Source organism: Gallus gallus, chromosome 18 (assembly GCF_016699485.2).
Source record: "Gallus gallus isolate bGalGal1 chromosome 18, bGalGal1.mat.broiler.GRCg7b, whole genome shotgun sequence".
In the NCBI taxonomy this organism is placed as follows: domain Eukaryota; kingdom Metazoa; phylum Chordata; class Aves; order Galliformes; family Phasianidae; genus Gallus; species Gallus gallus.
In genome coordinates this window covers 1,145,004-1,162,541 of record NC_052549.1, presented here as the reverse complement: position 1 = coordinate 1,162,541, position 17,538 = coordinate 1,145,004, and the positions used below count along the sequence as shown (strand labels likewise).

Sequence of the window (17,538 nt, the reverse complement as noted above, 5' to 3'; positions counted from 1 at the left end):
GTTATTCTCATTCTAGAAGTGATAGTCTCATATGACTTGTCTTATTAAAATATGAATGCTCAAAGTATACCTGTTAATCTGGCTTCTTGTCTGAGGGAATGTTGAGCATGAGAAATTCTGTGCATGGAGATAAGTCAACAGGGAAATGCACAGGCCAGTAACCCTCTCATCAACAGACAAGGCTTAAAGCATGTTCAGAGACTTCTGTTTGCGCTCCTGTGACAACTAGCTACTCCCTGGCATTCTAAGCAATCTGTCTCAACATGTGGGAGAGGTAAATTTCTGAATAGCTCAGCCACTGCTTCAAACTATAGCTAAACCTAAAGCAGTTACAACCAACCTGGGAGAAGTGGCAACTAAAATCAGAACTAGTTTCTGGATTAGCTACCAGAAAACAGCTTCTGTGAACTGTCCAGTAGGATAAGTCCTTTCTCTAAGTGCTGTGAGATTCCCACCCGGCATTGGCTCCTTCTGCTGTTTTCCACACTCTGGTTGCCTCCTGCTATTTCGCAGGAATCTGTTACAGGACCACACAGTTTGTTTCTATGCTCAGCCCTACATTTAGACTCCTGCTGATCATCACTAGTTTTTTTGTTTTTGTCCTCTCTCTGCTTTTGTTTACATGTCCTTCACAAAGCAGTATCTGTGCTGATTAACCTGGCAACAGTAGAGAATCATCTTTCTTTGTGAATTTATATAATCTGTTGCCCCAAAACTTGTAGCATCCATTGGTGTTCTGAGTAGATATGTTCCTCCATCTCATGAAAATACCTTACATAGATTTATGTCTCATTTTGTGTTGAAGACTGAAATGAAAAAGAAATTTCAGATTAGGATGATTTTGGTGCCTTGCCAGCTATGCTGTTGCAGTAAGATATGCTCGTGACTCCACTCTGTAACTAGGAGCATGACTAATAGTCTAACTATAGAGGTAAAATTTGTTACAAGAGACCTGTTGTCACCCAACACTACAGAAGACAGACAGGTTCGTTAGGGATCTTTGGGAAAATGAGGACTAGCCTCAAGGTTGTGGCTATAATTATAATATAGATATTATAATTATTATTATATTTAAAAAAATACATGTATTAGCAGTCAGCATAAATAGACCAGCTTTTCAGTTACCTGGACAGACTCTTGGGTCAAACTCGGATCAATCAGAGCAATCGTATCCCAGATTCAGACTTGGAACATCAGTTACTCAATTAGTCTTAAGAGAAAGATGATGAGCATGGAGGCATCCCTAGTCACTGGGGGCACTGCAGTTTCGCTGACCAGCAGCAAAGTTTAGTAAAAATCCCATTTAGAGCTTCTAACTGCCTGATTTTATAGTGTGCCCTGTGGTGCTACGCTTCCCTGTTCCAGGACAGGTGTCACCATCACCTGACAACCAAGCACCTCAGAACTGATAATGTGTTTAATCACTGTATCAATCATTGTGTCAATCACCCTATCAATCCTATCAAAACCCATATGCTCTTGGTGACGCAGTACTTGGGTCTTGATAACACTAATGCTTGTTATCACCCAGAAAATGGGTATCCCCACACTCAGGGGCCAGAGAGGAGGGAGAGAGAGGGGCCCAGGGATATATATTAACAGCCTACTTACATATTAAAGGTATTGACTTTACTGTTGGTTATGCTAAATGTACTGCCAGAGATCAGGAGCAGAGGGTGCAGGTCACACGTTAATGGAGAATTAAGCTACTAGCTGATCTCAAAAATTGTTCAACTTTGCTTTGCTTGTTGTGAAATGAAATTATACACTTCTGGAGATGTGTGAAAGTCCAGAGATGTCAGTGTGGTAAACTTGTTCCATTTTTACTGTCACATAAAGTGTTGAATTTCTTCAGTAATTTACTAGCATGTGGTGACTACTGCTGATCCAGCAGGAACTCTGGCTCATAAGCATGAACTGTGCTATTAAGAATCAGCATTTTCAGGAATGCTTTCACACATGCTTTTAATGTGTCATATTCTCCTGGTATTTCTTAACTGTTTGATCTAGATGCATCATTTAAACCTTTGTAATATGTTATGATCATACAAAGAATTGTGAAAATGCTTAGGACCACAGGATGGATAGTTTTCTAGTTTGCACCGGGATGGGGAACAGAATAGGCTCTGCATGATCCACAATGAGATGGTTTTGGACCTGCTCCGAAACCTGGACACTCACAAGTCCATGGGGCCAGATGGATTGCACCTTGGAGCATTGAGGGAGTTGGCAGATGTGGTTGCCAAGCCATTCTCCATCATCCTTCAGCAGTCCTGGCTAACTGGGAATGTCCCAGTGGACTGGAAACTGGCAAATGTGGCACCCATCTTCAAAAAGGGCTGGAAAGATGATCCTGGTAGCTACAGACCTATCAGTCTCACCTCGGTGCCCGGGAAGGTTATGGAATGGATAATCTCAAGAGCCATCATGGATCAATTAAAGGTCAACCCAAGGCCAAGATCACGCCCAGTCAGCGTGGGTTCATGAATGGTAGATCCTGTCTGACAAACCTGATTTCATTCTATAACAAGGTGACCTGCTTAGTGGATGAGGGTAAGGCTGTCGATGTGGTCTACCTGGACTTCAGTAAAGCCTTTGACACTGTCCCCCACAACATCCTTGTGGAGAAGCTGGCTGCCCATGGTTTGGGCATACACTCCACTGGGCATACACTCCACTGGGTGAAACACTGGCTGGATGGCCAGGCCCAATGAGTTGTGGTCAATGGAGTTAAATCCAGTTGGTGGCTAGTCACGAGCAGTGTCCCCCAGGGCTTGGTACTGGGCCACTCCTATTTAACATCTTTATTAATGATCTTGATGAAGGGATTGAGTGCACCCTCAGTAAGTTTGCAGACAACACCAAGTTGGGAGGGAGTGTTGATCTGCCTGAGGGGAGAAGGGCACTACAGAGAGACCTGGATAGACTGGATCGACTGGCCGAGGCAAACTGTATGAGTTTCAATAGGGCCAAGCATCAGGTCCTGCATTTTGGTCACAATCCCAGGCAACCCTGCAGGATTGGGGAGGAGTGGCTAGAAAGCTGCCTGATGGAAAGAGACCTTGGTGTACTGTTGGACAGTTGGCCGACTATGAGCCAGCAGTGTGCCGAGGTGGCCAAGAAGGTCAGTGGCATCCTGGCTTGTATCAGGAATGGTGTGGTGAGCAGGACTAGGGAAGTCATCCTGCCCCTGTACTTGGCATTGGTGAGGCCCCCATCTCAAGTATTGTGTTCAGTTTTGGGCACCTCTATACAGAAAGGACATTGAGGTGCTGGAGCAGGTCCAAAGAAGGACAAGCAACAAGGCTTGTGAAGGACTGACTTGGAGAATGTGCCCTACGAGGAGAGACTGAAAGAACTGTGGCTGTTTAGTCTGGGGAAAAGGAGGCTGAGGGTAGACGTTATTGCTCTCTTCAAATACCTGAAAGGTGATTACAGCAGAGCTGGGTTGGTCTCTTCTCACTGGTGACAGGTGACAGGATGAGAAGAAATGGCCTCAAGTTGAGCCAGGGGAGGTTTAGGTTGGATATCAGGAAGAACTTCTTCACAAAAAGCATTGTTAAGCACTGGAATACGCTCCCCAGGGTGGTGGCTGAGTCACCATTCCTGAATGTGTTTAAAAACTGTTTGGATGTGGCGCTCAGGGACATGATTTAGTGGTGGGTTGTTAGACTTAGGGTAGTATGGTTAGGCTGTGGTTGGACTTGATGATCTTGAAGGTCTTTTCCAACCTGAGCAATTCCATGATTCTATGATTCGAAATTATATCCTAACAGTAATGCACACACAAGAAAAATAGCTGAGATGTGTGACAGCCAAAGGAAAATCTGTGTACAGAAAAACATGGCATGGACTTGATGTTTTCCTGTGGACTGTTGCCACAGAATAGAGAAAGGTTTATTCTGAGAATGTACATTCATGTTGGACCTTGCACAGTAGTAACAGCTACTGTGCCAAGAAATCAGGCTCTTCAGGGTTGCTTTTTTGGTCTATTGGTCAGAACAGAATCATGATTTTTACAGACTAATTTTCTCCACAGTAAAATTATCAGCAACAACAAATCCTGAAAAAATATTTGTGTTAGGAGATTAAAATGCTCTTATTCCAAGGAACTTCGAAAGTCAGTTTATGTACATAATCAGATAGTGAATGAAAGGCTGTGATTAGTATGCTGGTCTATTGGATACTTCCTGTGAAGCGGATCTGTACCACACTCTATGGCAGAAGTCTGTGAAAATATGCAGATGCCTGTGAAAATTCACAAACTGAACTGCTACATTATGAAACCAAAGGAGCTAATGTGATTATTCAGTGTAATCAAGAAGACCCCCAGGACTCTTCTTGAAAGCAAAAGATGCATTCTGGCATGGCCAACATAATGCACACTGAAGAATGAAATGTAAATATCCTGTAAAGCTCCCCAGACCAAAAGTTTTTCATGTGCAGAGGTCATCTATCCTACACTGCATTGGGATTCTTGAATACTGAATATCTTGTCAGTCAGGATGGACAGCAGAATCATGACTGAGCCAAAATTACAGATTCTAAATTACGTGATGTTATTGAGGATCCTCTTTTGAGGACAACGTTCTGCAAGGATGCTATTGGAAGCTGGGTGGTGAATGAGAGCTGTCCTTCCGGAAGCAAGCTAGGGCAGTCAGATGTTAGGTTGATCTGAGTCTTAAATCCTTCAGATCAAAGTCCAATTTTAAATACTTCTATCAGTCTTTCAACAGGAAAATCATTAATCACAGTGGAAAGCCTAAGGTCCTGAATATCTTCTTTGTCTCAGTCTTTACCACCAAGACAGGTCTTTGAGAATCCCAAGTCCAAGAGGCCAAGCTGAATGGCTGGAAAAAGGGAAATGAATCTTTGGCAAAAGATTACCAAGTCTAGCAATAATTGAGCAAACTGGACATTTGCAGTTCCATGACCCTGAGGGGATGCACCCAGGAGCGCTGAGAGAGTAGGCAGATGTGTTTGCAAGGTCACTTCCTATCTTTTTTAGATTGTGGCAGCTGGGAGAAGTACCTGAAGACTGGAGGAAAGCTTATCTCTTCCAAAGGGGAGGAGCCAGGAAACTACAGGCCGGTCACTCACCTTAGTCCATGGGAAGGTGATGGAATAGCTCATCCTGGAAACCATTTCCAGGCAAATAAAGAAGAAAATCATCAGGTGTAGTCAGCAAGAATTTATCAAGAGGATACCATGCCTGAAAAACCTGGCTAGCTTGCATGACAAAATCACCAGCCTGATGGATGAGGGGGAAGCAGTAGATATTGTCTTTCTGGATTTCAACATTACCTTTGGCACTGTCCCTCATTAAACAGAGAAGCTGTTGAATTATAGGCTGGATGACCAGACAGTGCAGGAGCAGCTGGACCCAGTGGGTAGTGGTCACGTTTAGTTGGAGGTCAGTAATGAAAAGAATGCCCCAGGGATCAATACGGGGTCCAGTCTTGTTTAACTAATCTTCATTAACCATCTGGAAGATCATGTAGAGTGCACACTCAGTTAAACTGTGGATGACACAAAACTGGCAGGAGTGACTTACTCACCAGAGGGCCATGCAGCCATCCAGAAGGACCTTGGCAGACTGGAGAGGTGGACTGAAAACAGTTTCATGAAGTGAGAATGTAGAAGTATTCCTGGTGCCAAGGAAGAGGACAAGAGGCAATTAGCACAGACTGAAACTCAAGAGATTCCACCTAAATATCAGGAAGTGCTTTTTTACTGTGTGAATGACTGAGCAACCAGAGAAGTTGTAGAGTCCCCTTCATTGAAGATATTCAAAAGCTTCCTGGACATGGTCTTGGACTACATGCTCTAGGTGATCTTGCTCAAGGAGGGTTGGACAAGATGACTTCCAGAGGTCCCTTCCAACCTTAGCCATTCTGTGATTCTGTAATTGAGCAAGGGTATAAGACTAAACATCAAGACACTACACTCATAGATTTGTTTCTTGTAAGTGAATAGGATCTTGTGAGTGATGTGGCAATTGGAACCAACTTGAGCACAGTGACCTTGAAGAAACTGAGTTTAAACACTTTGTTGATAGTGAAAAAACTAGCAACAAAACTTCAACTCTGTATATGGGAAGAGTAGACTTCAGGCTGCTCAGGAATGTAGTTAGTAAGGTACCCTGGGTGTTGGCTGAGGGAAGTAATTGTCCTGCTCTACTCTGCACTGGTGTGGTGCCTCCCAGAATACTTTGTACAGTTTTGATCACCACAATATAAGGGCATAAAACTTCTAGCACACACAGGAAGGTTGCAAAGATGGTGAAGGGTCTAGAGGAGAAGACATATCAGGAACAGCTGGAGTCACCTGGTTTGTTCAACTTACAGAAAAGGAGATGGAGAGGGGACCTCATCATGGCCTACAGCTTCCTCATAGGGGGAGCAGAGGGGCAGTGCTTATCTCTAATCTCTGGTGATAGCAACAGGACCCAAAGGAATGTCCTGGAACTGTGTCAGGGAAAGGTCAGTTTGAGTATTAGGAAAAGATTCTTCACTAAGACGATGGTTGGAACAGACTCCCCATGGAAGTGGTCATGAGAATCCTGCTTGAGTTCAAAAAACTCGTTTGATTTCTGGGCGGTCAATTGCGGATCCAGGAACTGGACTCAGTGGTATTTGTAGACCCCTCCCAACCTGGAATATTATTATTCTGTGATCTCTCTGGGCAACCTGGGTTAACCTTTTTAACCACTCTCACAATACAAAATGATTTTTCTTATGTTTAAGTGAAATTTCCTACATTTCAATTTGTATCCAATGGTACTTGTCCTGTCAATAGATAAGACTTAGAAGAATTTGGCTTTCACTTTCTTGTTTCCCCTGCTCAGACATTTACACACATTGAAATGAATCCCTTGAGCTTTCTGTTTCTGGGAATAACAATGACATCTTACTCAGCTTCTCTCCATAGTCAGATACCTCAGTCACTTAAACAATTCCCCTGAGGAAACTGCTCAAGAACGTCCATCCATTTCTTGTCCTGGGATTCATATACCATCATAGTCACGACCACTTCCCTGGTAAGCCTGTTCCAGTACCCAACCACCTTCACAGTGAAGAACCTTCTCCTAATATCCAATCTGAATGCAGCTCCATACCATCCCTTGAGTCCTCTTACTGGTCACCAGAGAAAAGAGAACATCCCCCCATGCTCCTGTTTATGAGAAAACTGTAGATCACGAAGAGGTAGGATAGGGCAGTTCTTTCCCTCAACTAGTTAGCAATACTATGCTTAAAGCACCCCAGGATTCAGCTAGTCCTTTGGCTTCCAGGGCACGCTGCTGACTCAGATTCTACACTGTTTTCTTTCACCTAAGTTTACAGAGGGCAACAAGTTCAACTCTGCAAAGTGTTACTGGGTGCTAGTTAGAAGATTTTGTATCTGGATACCAGTCCTGTGTAGCACTATAGTACCAAAATTTGTTGGAGCCATCCCTGTACACTTCCACAAGCAGGAAGAAGACAATGTGAAGCCTTTAGGTAGAATCCATAAAACAGTTTGTGCTTAACAGTAGAAAAGGTTGAGGTCTGTTCAGTGAAGAGCAAAGTTTCTAGTCATACTCTGGGGAATTTATAATCAGTTATAATACATTCTGTTTACTTTGGATGATTGAATAAAGAATAGAGAATAAACATTTTAAAGTCATCATAAAATATTTTAATACTTCTTACTGATTCATTAATAAGCTATTGTGTTACACTGTTTTGCAGAAAACACTGATTTTGGAGACAATTTTGTATAAGAAATATCTGCAGACTTTAAAAAAAATATCAATTAGATTTTCTGTTATAAACGGTGCCTTCACACCGTTTATAAACACAAAGTTCCCACACGTTGCACTGCGTAGAACTCCACTAAAAAGCCTGTACAGTCTGTGGGATTATCAGGATAAAAATGGAACATTAATAGAGGTGGAATGGAAAATGAATTTATCCCCACTTGGCGATTTGCTGCCATAGATGGAGGACAGGAATCATCTTGCATTGAATTACTATTTCTGGAGTTAGGCTGCCTGTCAGCTGGTAAGTGCTGATGCAAAGGTAACTGATCATGGGGAAAACACGGACCTATAATTGGCATAAAGGAACATCTCTAAGAGAAAGTTTAAAATAGATGCATCTGATACCTTGTTTGTACTGCATGGACTTTCAAGTCCCAAAGGAAGTATTTTTCCTTGAGAGTTTAGTTCTATTAGACTTCTTAGTGAAACTGCTTTACCCTAGTAATCTGATGCCCAGATGTCCTGTGTATCTCAGATCTGAGATGTAACTTAAGACTCGACAACAGTTAGTTTTTTTCACTGAGAGGAATGTTCACCTTTGGCACGTGTTACCGGGGCTCCTTCAAAATCAAGTGGGTCGTAGCACAAACAGACATTATTTAAGCAGTGATAAGCAGAGATGTGCAAACTTAACAGGCAAGGCACAACTGAGAAGAAATAATGTGGCTGAATCTTTGCAAAAAGCCTGAAAAGAAGATCTACCAACCCTGGGCAGATTCTATATTTTTCCATCCACTTTTCCATGCCTGTTGCCCGATGGCCTGAATGCCTGTCTTACTGAGTGGAGAATGTGCCTTGGGAAACACACCTGGCTTCTGAATCTCTGCTTTGTTCTGGCTCTGCAGGAGGGATGGGCAGGCAGGCTGCGTCTGGTGCCTCCACACGACCTATACAGCCATCAGACTAAAAACAAATGTCTGGAAACAATAAGGGAAAGGAAGTCAGAGGTATGGGTGGGAGCTGGGAGGGGATATGGTGTCTAGGACACTCCTGGTAGAGCTGAGAGAATGAGAGAGTGAGTGCACACTAGTCAGGCCTGAGGCAGTATACCCTGTCCAGAAAAAAAGTTTGGGGAGTTTTAGGTGTAATGAAAAACATTGTTGCGGCACTAAAGAAGTACATATCTCCAAACAAAGTGGGCATTATTGCTGATGCTGAGCTGTGAAGGCTTTCCAACACCATTTCAAACTAGCTTTCCTTTTACTTACCAGCCCATATCTTTCTGGCTACTCTTGACTCTTTCTCTCTACTGCACATCTCTGTCTCTCCAGTTTCACCCCACTGATCCACTCTCTTACTGAAACCTGGCAGTTGCTCCAGTGTGCACTGGGGAACACCGCCACCAAAATATTTCTGAAAGACTGGAATTTCTTTCTGTCTTTTCTGTCTAGGTAGTACCAAGCATGAAGCTCTAATGCACTGCCTCTCAGCACTATATGGCCAATTGTCCCTTTGGAGGCATAATGTGTACTGTGTATCCAGTGGCACCACTGGTCAACCTTCTAATGAGGAATGCTCAGCTTTTGCTTCATCAGCATTCCCACTGCCTTTTGTGTAAAAGAAAAAACCATTTACTCTTTATCTTGGGAAATTTATTCTTGTAATTTGAATAGTTTGCGCGCATCCTTACAGAGATGTATCTGTTATCTGGGAAAGGATTTATTTTTCCTGTGTCCCCTTTTCAATTTCAGTACATCTGCAGCTTCTAAATTTCTGGGATCATTTGAAAAATCTCTTTGAAAGCTCTGCAATGTGCCATCCATATGTCAATGGCAGAGCTCATCTCATACTCATTATGCAACGTAGTATATTCTTCTAATTTGACATTGACCTATTGACAATTACTCCTTCAGAAGAGTGCTTCTCTAGCATTCTTAGAAAATTTATGAAAGCAGTTTTCGGGGGCTCTTGCAAATAGGAGCATGGTACTTAAATTGGGCATAATCACAAGTGCTAACAAGCAGGCAAGGTATCCTTCCAGGGGACAGTGAGGAAGTGGCATGAATGACAGCAGTTTTTGCCAGTGAAAAGCCAAGAGAGAGAATAAAAATCATAGACACCTTGTAACTCATCCTCTCCAAAGGGTGGTAAAGGAGCACGTGGAAAAACAGATGCAAGGAAATCTGTAGAAAAAGTTGAAAAGGAGTTGAAAAAGTAAAAAAAATAAATTATAAACAATCTTAAAGAGATAAAAAATAATTGAGAGTACTTCAAAACCTACGTTGGATAGTTTTTGTTCGTTTTTTGCTGTTTTTTATTTATTTATAATAATTGTAGATACGAAATATATGTGTATTTAAAATAGTTGGATATAAAACTAAGGCTCTCTTCTCTATTCTGAGTGTCCCTGCCTTCTTCTTATCTGGCCTCTGACTTCTGCATTCCTGCATGTGGCTCCAGCTGGAAGAGAGCTACTTCTAGCAGTATAAATGTTCTGCTGCCTTTGCTGAAGACACAGACACCTCCTTCAGAATTTCAAATTGTGGGTTTAATCCTTTCCAGACTGAGAAACTATATGTTCTGTGGTCAGTGAATGAATCTGTGAAATTGGGAATCATAATATAGCACTAAATAAGAAAAAAAAGAAAGAAAAAAAGAAAGAAAAAAATGCAGTAGCTGTACTGAAGAATGGGAAAAATAATTTTATCAACAAGAATGATTTCAAGATTGCAATGAAATAAGGATTGATGAGACAGATTGGAAAGATTCACTTAACTGGAACAAAGGCAGGTCAGTGTTATTAAATGAATCATGAAAATGGAGTTTGTGATGAGTGACTAGAAAAGCTTGGTTTGCTTAGTCTAGGGAGAAGAAACTGATGCAAGGTGGACTTATTTGTGTAACTATACTGAAAAGAAAAAAGAAATAAATCGTGCTAGCAGTTGAATGAATGATTGTAAAACAGCATATGCTAACGCATTCTGAGAATGAAGACGTACATTTCTGACCCTGAAGCATATGCTGGATATATCTTCCAAGAGTCTTAGAGGTAAATAAATAAATTTTATAGAAATATAGAGCTGAAAGATGCCATCAAATTCTGTTCACTGTAGTAGTAAGCACTACTTAAAAAATTCTTGATTCCTGTACTGCCCTTCATTACTACTGGTAATAATCTGGGACTTGATGAGTTTACAGTATTGATGTTATGACACGTTGATTGACACAAACAGACACTCAGACTGCAAAGTTCTCTAGTTCTGAGTTCCTCTCCTTCTGTTTTTTAAATAACACTATTCTTACTTCTAATTTTAAGCTCAACTTCTTTTTGGTTCTACTTGGACTGTAACAAGTGCAGTGCCCTTCTGCAGAACTTCTCAACAGCTTTGGCTGTGTCATGGTTAACAAATGAATGGCAGGGATAGTTGGTAACTTCCTCTGTGGGGCCAGATTTTTAGACCACAATCTGTAATATCTTTATGTAGACAAATAAATACTCCAACATGCCCACGCAGCAATAACAATATGTAAATAACAAACATCATTTAACAAAAGCTTTCAAGATACGTCAAACATTTCCCACCCTTTAAGGAGACTATTGCTAGGGGAATAATCTTTTGCCTTCTAAATGCTGAATTTATACCACGGGGTGGGAATATTGTACTGACTGCCATTGGCTTTTTGGATGTTCTTCTTAAATGTCTGATGCAGTGGCCTCTTTCCACAGTTACTGTAGTTCATCTACATTTTGACACTTCTTTTTGTTTTATAATAAGTCTCTTGATGGAGCTTTTCATTGTTTATGATAGTAGCAGGAGATTACTACTACAGTACTTACTGACGTTCTTTTCTGGATGAGCTGCTTGATGGAAGTTACACACACTGCAGAACAGCTCATTCATGCTGCATTGTACTCACCAATCATAACACTATAAGTAGAACCACATTTTCTCTGCACATGCCTACCACTTTGTTGGCCTGTATCAGCAGAGCTCTGAATGCACTGCAGAAGCCAAACTTCCTTGTCATGCAGATAATGCACTGATTTAGTGACACTAGGGCTGCTCCCAAACAATCCAAGCATCCATTCAATGTGTGGATTGTTTCCTGGGCATGTTAACAAGCCCTGTGCTGCAGGACTGCTTCTGGCAGGACTGCCACATGGGCATCTCAGCTGAGGACATGAGGGCATGACTGCTGCTCTGGCGAGAGTGAACTGATGGAAGTCCAGCACCTTCGTCTGAGCCAAATACAGGGTATAGTTACCCACAACAGGGCTGTACTCTTACGGCAGCTGACCCGAATTTTTCTATAGGAGGGAAAAGGCTGTCAGACTGACAGAGGGTCAGTGGTGCCTTCATACTTTGGAGAGGGTGTGTGTTATCAGCTGCACCACACTGAAGCAGCAATGCAGTTTTAAGGCTCCCCTCCAGCACAACTGCTTTCTTCCATCCCTGATTCCCCAGGAAAAGCAGGTCTGTTTGATTCTGCCCTGTTCCTCAGCTGACTGCGACATGCTGTCTGTGACCATCTGTGGCAGTGAGCTACCAGGCTTTCCCACTCCTACCTGTTCAATGCATCTGGGATGTAGAAAAGGGGACAGGATTCCAGCACTGCAGTGTGGGGGGCTGACATATCTCACCAAAGCCTCATTCTTTCCTGCAAATTACTGCAGGGATGGCTTTCCCAAACCATACCCTCACTCACTCCTTTTCCTAAAAGTTTTGTGGACTACTTGGTAATGCTGCAATGAAGGGACATCAAAACACAGCACATTGTTGCACAAAATCTCCCATGGTCAAACTCAGGAAGCTCCTTGGCAACTTTGCTGAGTTAGTGCCAGTTAAAATCTTTGATATTGAAGATGGGAATGGGAAAAGAAGCTGCTGGAGGCATTTCTTGGGGTACACATATTGAGCCCAACACACGATGATCTTGTTTCCATAGGGAACTTCGATGCCGTGTTGGAACTCCCTGGAGACCAGGCAACAGGACATTTCTACAACCTCACTTCTGTTACCAAAGAAGGAATTGAGTCTTCCTCTCCATGCAAAATCAGAAACAGAGAAATCTCTTCCAGAAAATCTTTTACTACATCAGCCCAAGATAGTTTTCACCCCCTAACATGTGGGAATCTGCTTTTCTTTAACAATGTGAGTTGTGAGTATTTGAACTTGGCGATTTGCTTGGCAGCAAGGGAGGAGTGGGAAGAGAAAGGAGGAAATAAAGCAGATTATAGAATTTGTGTTCTGAAACACTGATGGTTATCTCATGAAAAGTTGGCCACTCTGTATGTTAATGCAAAGATTTCTCCAAAGAAAGCCTCCAGGCTCCACACAGACAGCCCTGAAAGAGAATGTGAGAACACTATAAACAGTGTGTAGGCAAACGTGGGTGTGCATTCATTTTTCCATGTGTGCAGCTCCCTGCATGTAGGCAAAATAACTATTTTGGATGAACTTACACTGTCTAGAGTTGTATAAATCCTTATATTTTTATAAACATGGATCATATTTTCTGTGCAGCTGACAGTCAAATGCTACACTTGTTTCTGAGAGAGCCCTAATCTCCCCCCTTGAATTTCAAGTGAAGAACAAGCTCCATTTTGTTGAAACTCAACCCCAAGAAGCAATGATACTAGCATCCATAAAAATGACTGCATGGGCTATCCTTAGGGATGCGTTACTGATGGAAATGCTTACGCCAAGAAACAGTGAAAATATCCATATCAAATGAAATGTCACTTGGCTCTTCCAAATCAGGAAAATAAATTTGAAAAAGATACTAGACAATTCATGTGTTTGGAATATGAGTAGCTCTCAATCACATTTCAGCCTGCAACCGGATCATAACAGGTGATCCTGAGAGTATGTTCTCTGCTCCAGAACGTGGCTCTGCCATGAGGACAACTAGCCCATTTGCGGACTTGCCATCATTTCTTGGGCTCAGCACCAGCGAGGCTCACAGTCACTGCCTGGGAGACACTACTCTGGGTCCATCTTTGGGCTGACCAGAGCAGCTGCCACATCCTGGCAGGCCTGTCACCTGCAGCTGGCACACAGCAGCAATGCAGGTAGGTCCCTGGTGCCTGGCACACAGGCTGTACCACAGAGAGTGTGGAGCCAGAGAGCTGCTGCCATGCCAGGATGGGTGCTGCTCCCAGCAGGAACCGGGCAGGCTGAGCACAGGCAGCCTCAGCTTCAGCCACTGCCCATAGCTCTGGGCACAGAGCTCACTAGGAGGGGAAGCACTCCAGACACCATCCCTGGGCCATCAAGCCATGGCCTTGAATGCTCACTGGGTTCAGACATGGAGGTGCAACTGCAGCAGAGTTGGGTCTGCTGACAGCTGAGTGAATCCCACCTGTGGGGTGTGATGGGCACTGGGGACACACCAGCAGGGCTCACAACAAAGCTGTAGGAGCCAGGCCAGCTGGGGTCCTCTTCTTTTCTGGGCAGCACTACTCCTGCTGTTCCCAGTGGGAGATATTGGCTCCAGGCTGCTGCTAGTTTCAAGTTTATTGAGTCATCGATGTGAAGTGCATGAGAGTAGAGCATATAGGATTGCTTTGTGTGCAACCTGCCCTATCTGAAAGCAAGTGAGAAGGTTGTCAGTGCCTCTGGGGAGAGTCTTCACTTCTCTGCAGCTTCAAAATATAGCAGCAACTACCCTGTGTTTGGAATGAAGGTACTTTATGTGGACTTTACGTCCACATAGACAGTGTTTGGTTTGGTGAGTTGCCTGGGTACCAAAGTTCCCTGGCAGAGACTGGACTGGTAACCAAGGCCCAGAAGTGAGGAGGAGCTGCACAGGGCAAAGCTGTGCTGACACTTCTTGAGGAGGAGCTGAGGGACCGGGACTGATGCAGGCCTGAGACAGGCTCAAGTATGTTGCGTAGGTGTGGAGGGGCTAGCAAAGTGTCATACGAGGCTGAGGTAGGAACTCATCTACAGAGGAAATGTCAGAGACTGGGCTTACACTGTCAGAAAAGACACTAGGAGAAGCACCCATTTGAGTTTACTGAGTATTTAGGAAGCATTAGTGCTGTTTGATAGAAGACACATTATCATAAAATACAGTAGGAAACCTGAGGTAGAAAAGCAAGATGGACTGTAGTGTCCCCAAAGAGATGAGAGGGCTTCAGCTTACCTGTCACATCGTCTCTTGGCATTAGTATGAACTAGGAACAGCCACCAAGTCTAATAGCAGTTGAGAAGCACTGATGATCTTTATATGTCAGGTTTGAATATAGCCAATACAGCTGGCGAGAGGGATTCCAGTACTCACTGAATGTAGTAGGTAATATTTCCACAAGCAGCTTTGCTATTTCCACAGCTGCATACCTTACAGGAGGAAATCAGATATCAATAGTACCTTCTTTTCTGCTGGAGAAGGCTGCCCAGGGAGGTTGTGGATTCTCCTTTTCTGGAGATATTCAAGACCCGCCTGGACTCCTACCTGCGCAGCCTGCTGTAGGGAGCCCACTTTGCAGGAGGGTTGGACTCAATGACCTCTAGAGGTCCCTTCCAAACCCTACAATTCTGTGACTCTGTGATTCTTTTATGCACTGAATATTACTGATTGCCATGCAGCAGTGCTTTTAACAGTAGTGTGCTTTGACTCAAAATTATAGGAAAATTAGTCGTTGAGTACGAAACAATGATGTTTTTTTTCAGTCACTCCCCCAGACACAGAAGTAACCATGGAGCTATAATCTCTTAATGGAGGGACAAGTTCTAACTGTGAAGGCTTGAGGGTAGTTCCAAGGGTGAAAACGTGGGATCATTGTCTTAGAGGAAGAGATCCCTTACTCTCCTACAAGATCTCCTTCCTTAAAGGGCAGCAAGCATAGAAACGTTTGTGCGTAAGAATCTCTGGAAGCCTCCAGTCTGACCTTCTGTTTGATGCAGATGAATTCCCAGCAGTGTATCACTGTATAGAGAATGATCCTAATTAGCGAAAAATCAAAAACTTTACAGAACAGAGTTCTTTTTTTTTTTTTTTTTCCTTTTGGGTTGCTGCCAAACAGCACTTCCCTTCTTGTGGAAACTTTCTTCCCAATATCAATCTGACTCACCCAGTGCTACCCATTTATATATCATATACTCCTACTTAGTACAGATCTCAGTTTTATAGCTGGCATACAGATAGCTGTAGGCTGCAATTAGATCACCCCTTCATCTCTTCATCAGACTAAATAAACCCAGCTAGATGTGTATTAGACCAAGTAATATGCTCTAGGTCAGTCATCACGTTGGCATCCCTTCACTGGATCCCTTCCATGTTTCCACATCCCTCTTGAACTGTAGAACTCAAAAGGCAATACTGTATTCCAGGTACGGATGCACCAGCCCCAAACTTAGAGGGGAGGGAATGGCTTCTTTCAGTCTGTTGCACACTCTGTTCCTAACATATCCGAGTATGTAATTTGCTTTCCTCACAGTGAGAAAACACTGCCAGCTTGTATTCAAACCGGCATGCTCACACCCATCCCAGCAGGGCTAAGCTCAGCTCCTAGGGGTTATACTGCTTGTCATGGTCTTATGATGTTTGGTTATCAGTATTCTACATCATAGTATCATGTAGTGCACTGGGAGTTAAAGAGTTAATGTTCCAGGTCCAGGTACCTGTCCCAGAAGAGAAGAACTACCTATTCCAGAGAACTTTGTGTTCAGAGAGGAGATAAAACACCTGGCAAAGTCACGAGACCAGTCTCTCCTCCCTTCTGCTTGCCCTGACTGCTTGTCTTACCTCAGCATTAGAGTAAGGCATTTGGATTTCAGACACTCTCTCTCATTATATTTGATTAACTCAAATTCTAATTATATTGCATTATATTCTATTATACCGTGTTATCTTGCACTCTGATATCTTATTTAGCAAATTAGTTTGTTTCTCCTCAGATTGTTGCTGCTGTTTTGTTTTTGGGCCCATCTCTCAACCCTTTTTCCTCCTCCAGGGTGCAGATCTGTGGGTCCCTCTGCCCCGCTAGTCACCGAACCAGGCCGAACCAGCCCGTAAACCACTGACACTTCTCCATATGACACTGCTCTGCACTTCGCCCTACTGAGCTTCTGTTGATCTGACTCAGGTTTATCAAGGTCCCACTGGATTGAAACTCTTCCATGTGTGGCACCCCCCTCAATTATATTATCTGGGTGTATTCTGCGTCATGACTTAGGGTGTTAATGAAGACTTTGAAAGATAAGGGCCCCAGTGTGAATGTCAGGGGAACTGTTCCCCTTAACAGCCGTCAGCCAGATACTAATTAGCTGCTGATTGCTACTCCTTGAACAGTCTAGACAGTCATAAAATCTCACAATAGGTGAAGTTTGAAAGAGGAAAGGTAAGGACCTGTCCAGCACACACTTCCAGAGCTTCCAAATAAGACACATGCAAAATACACTGAAAAAATCCTTATTAGTTTTCACAGAACCTAAAGTTCTAACTTTCCTTATCCCCATGCTTATTTCAGCTGAAGTAGTTTCCAGTTCATAAGATGAATGGCACCAAGACAAAAACACATGATGGGGAAGTTTTTAGTGGGACACAAACCAGTGGTCTTGAAATGCCTCCATCTTCCCACTCTATCTGTGCTACCTTGCTAAGATACAACCTTTCATTCCCATCTCTCATACAGTCACAGAATGTGGGGGAGGGGAAGCTATCTTGTCAGGACCGGCCAAGAGTAAGGCAGCTGTCTGATCTTCATCTCAGGAGGGATCTATTTTCAGCATGACTGAATCCCCTCTCCTCCATGGGAATGTCAGCTCTGCTTTGCTCTCATCACGCTGCTG

The 17,538-nt window shown here is 43.2% G+C and overlaps 1 long non-coding RNA gene across 1 annotated transcript; it reads left to right on the top strand.

Annotated features, from left to right (window-relative positions):
* Positions 1 to 10,255: 10,255 nt before the first annotated feature.
* On the top strand, positions 10,256 to 13,562 carry LOC101750300. The gene is made up of 3 exons (XR_005840851.2): positions 10,256 to 10,531; positions 12,689 to 12,894; positions 13,267 to 13,562. It is a non-coding gene; the product is annotated as an uncharacterized LOC101750300 (long non-coding RNA).
* The last annotated feature ends 3,976 nt before the right edge of the window (positions 13,563 to 17,538 follow it).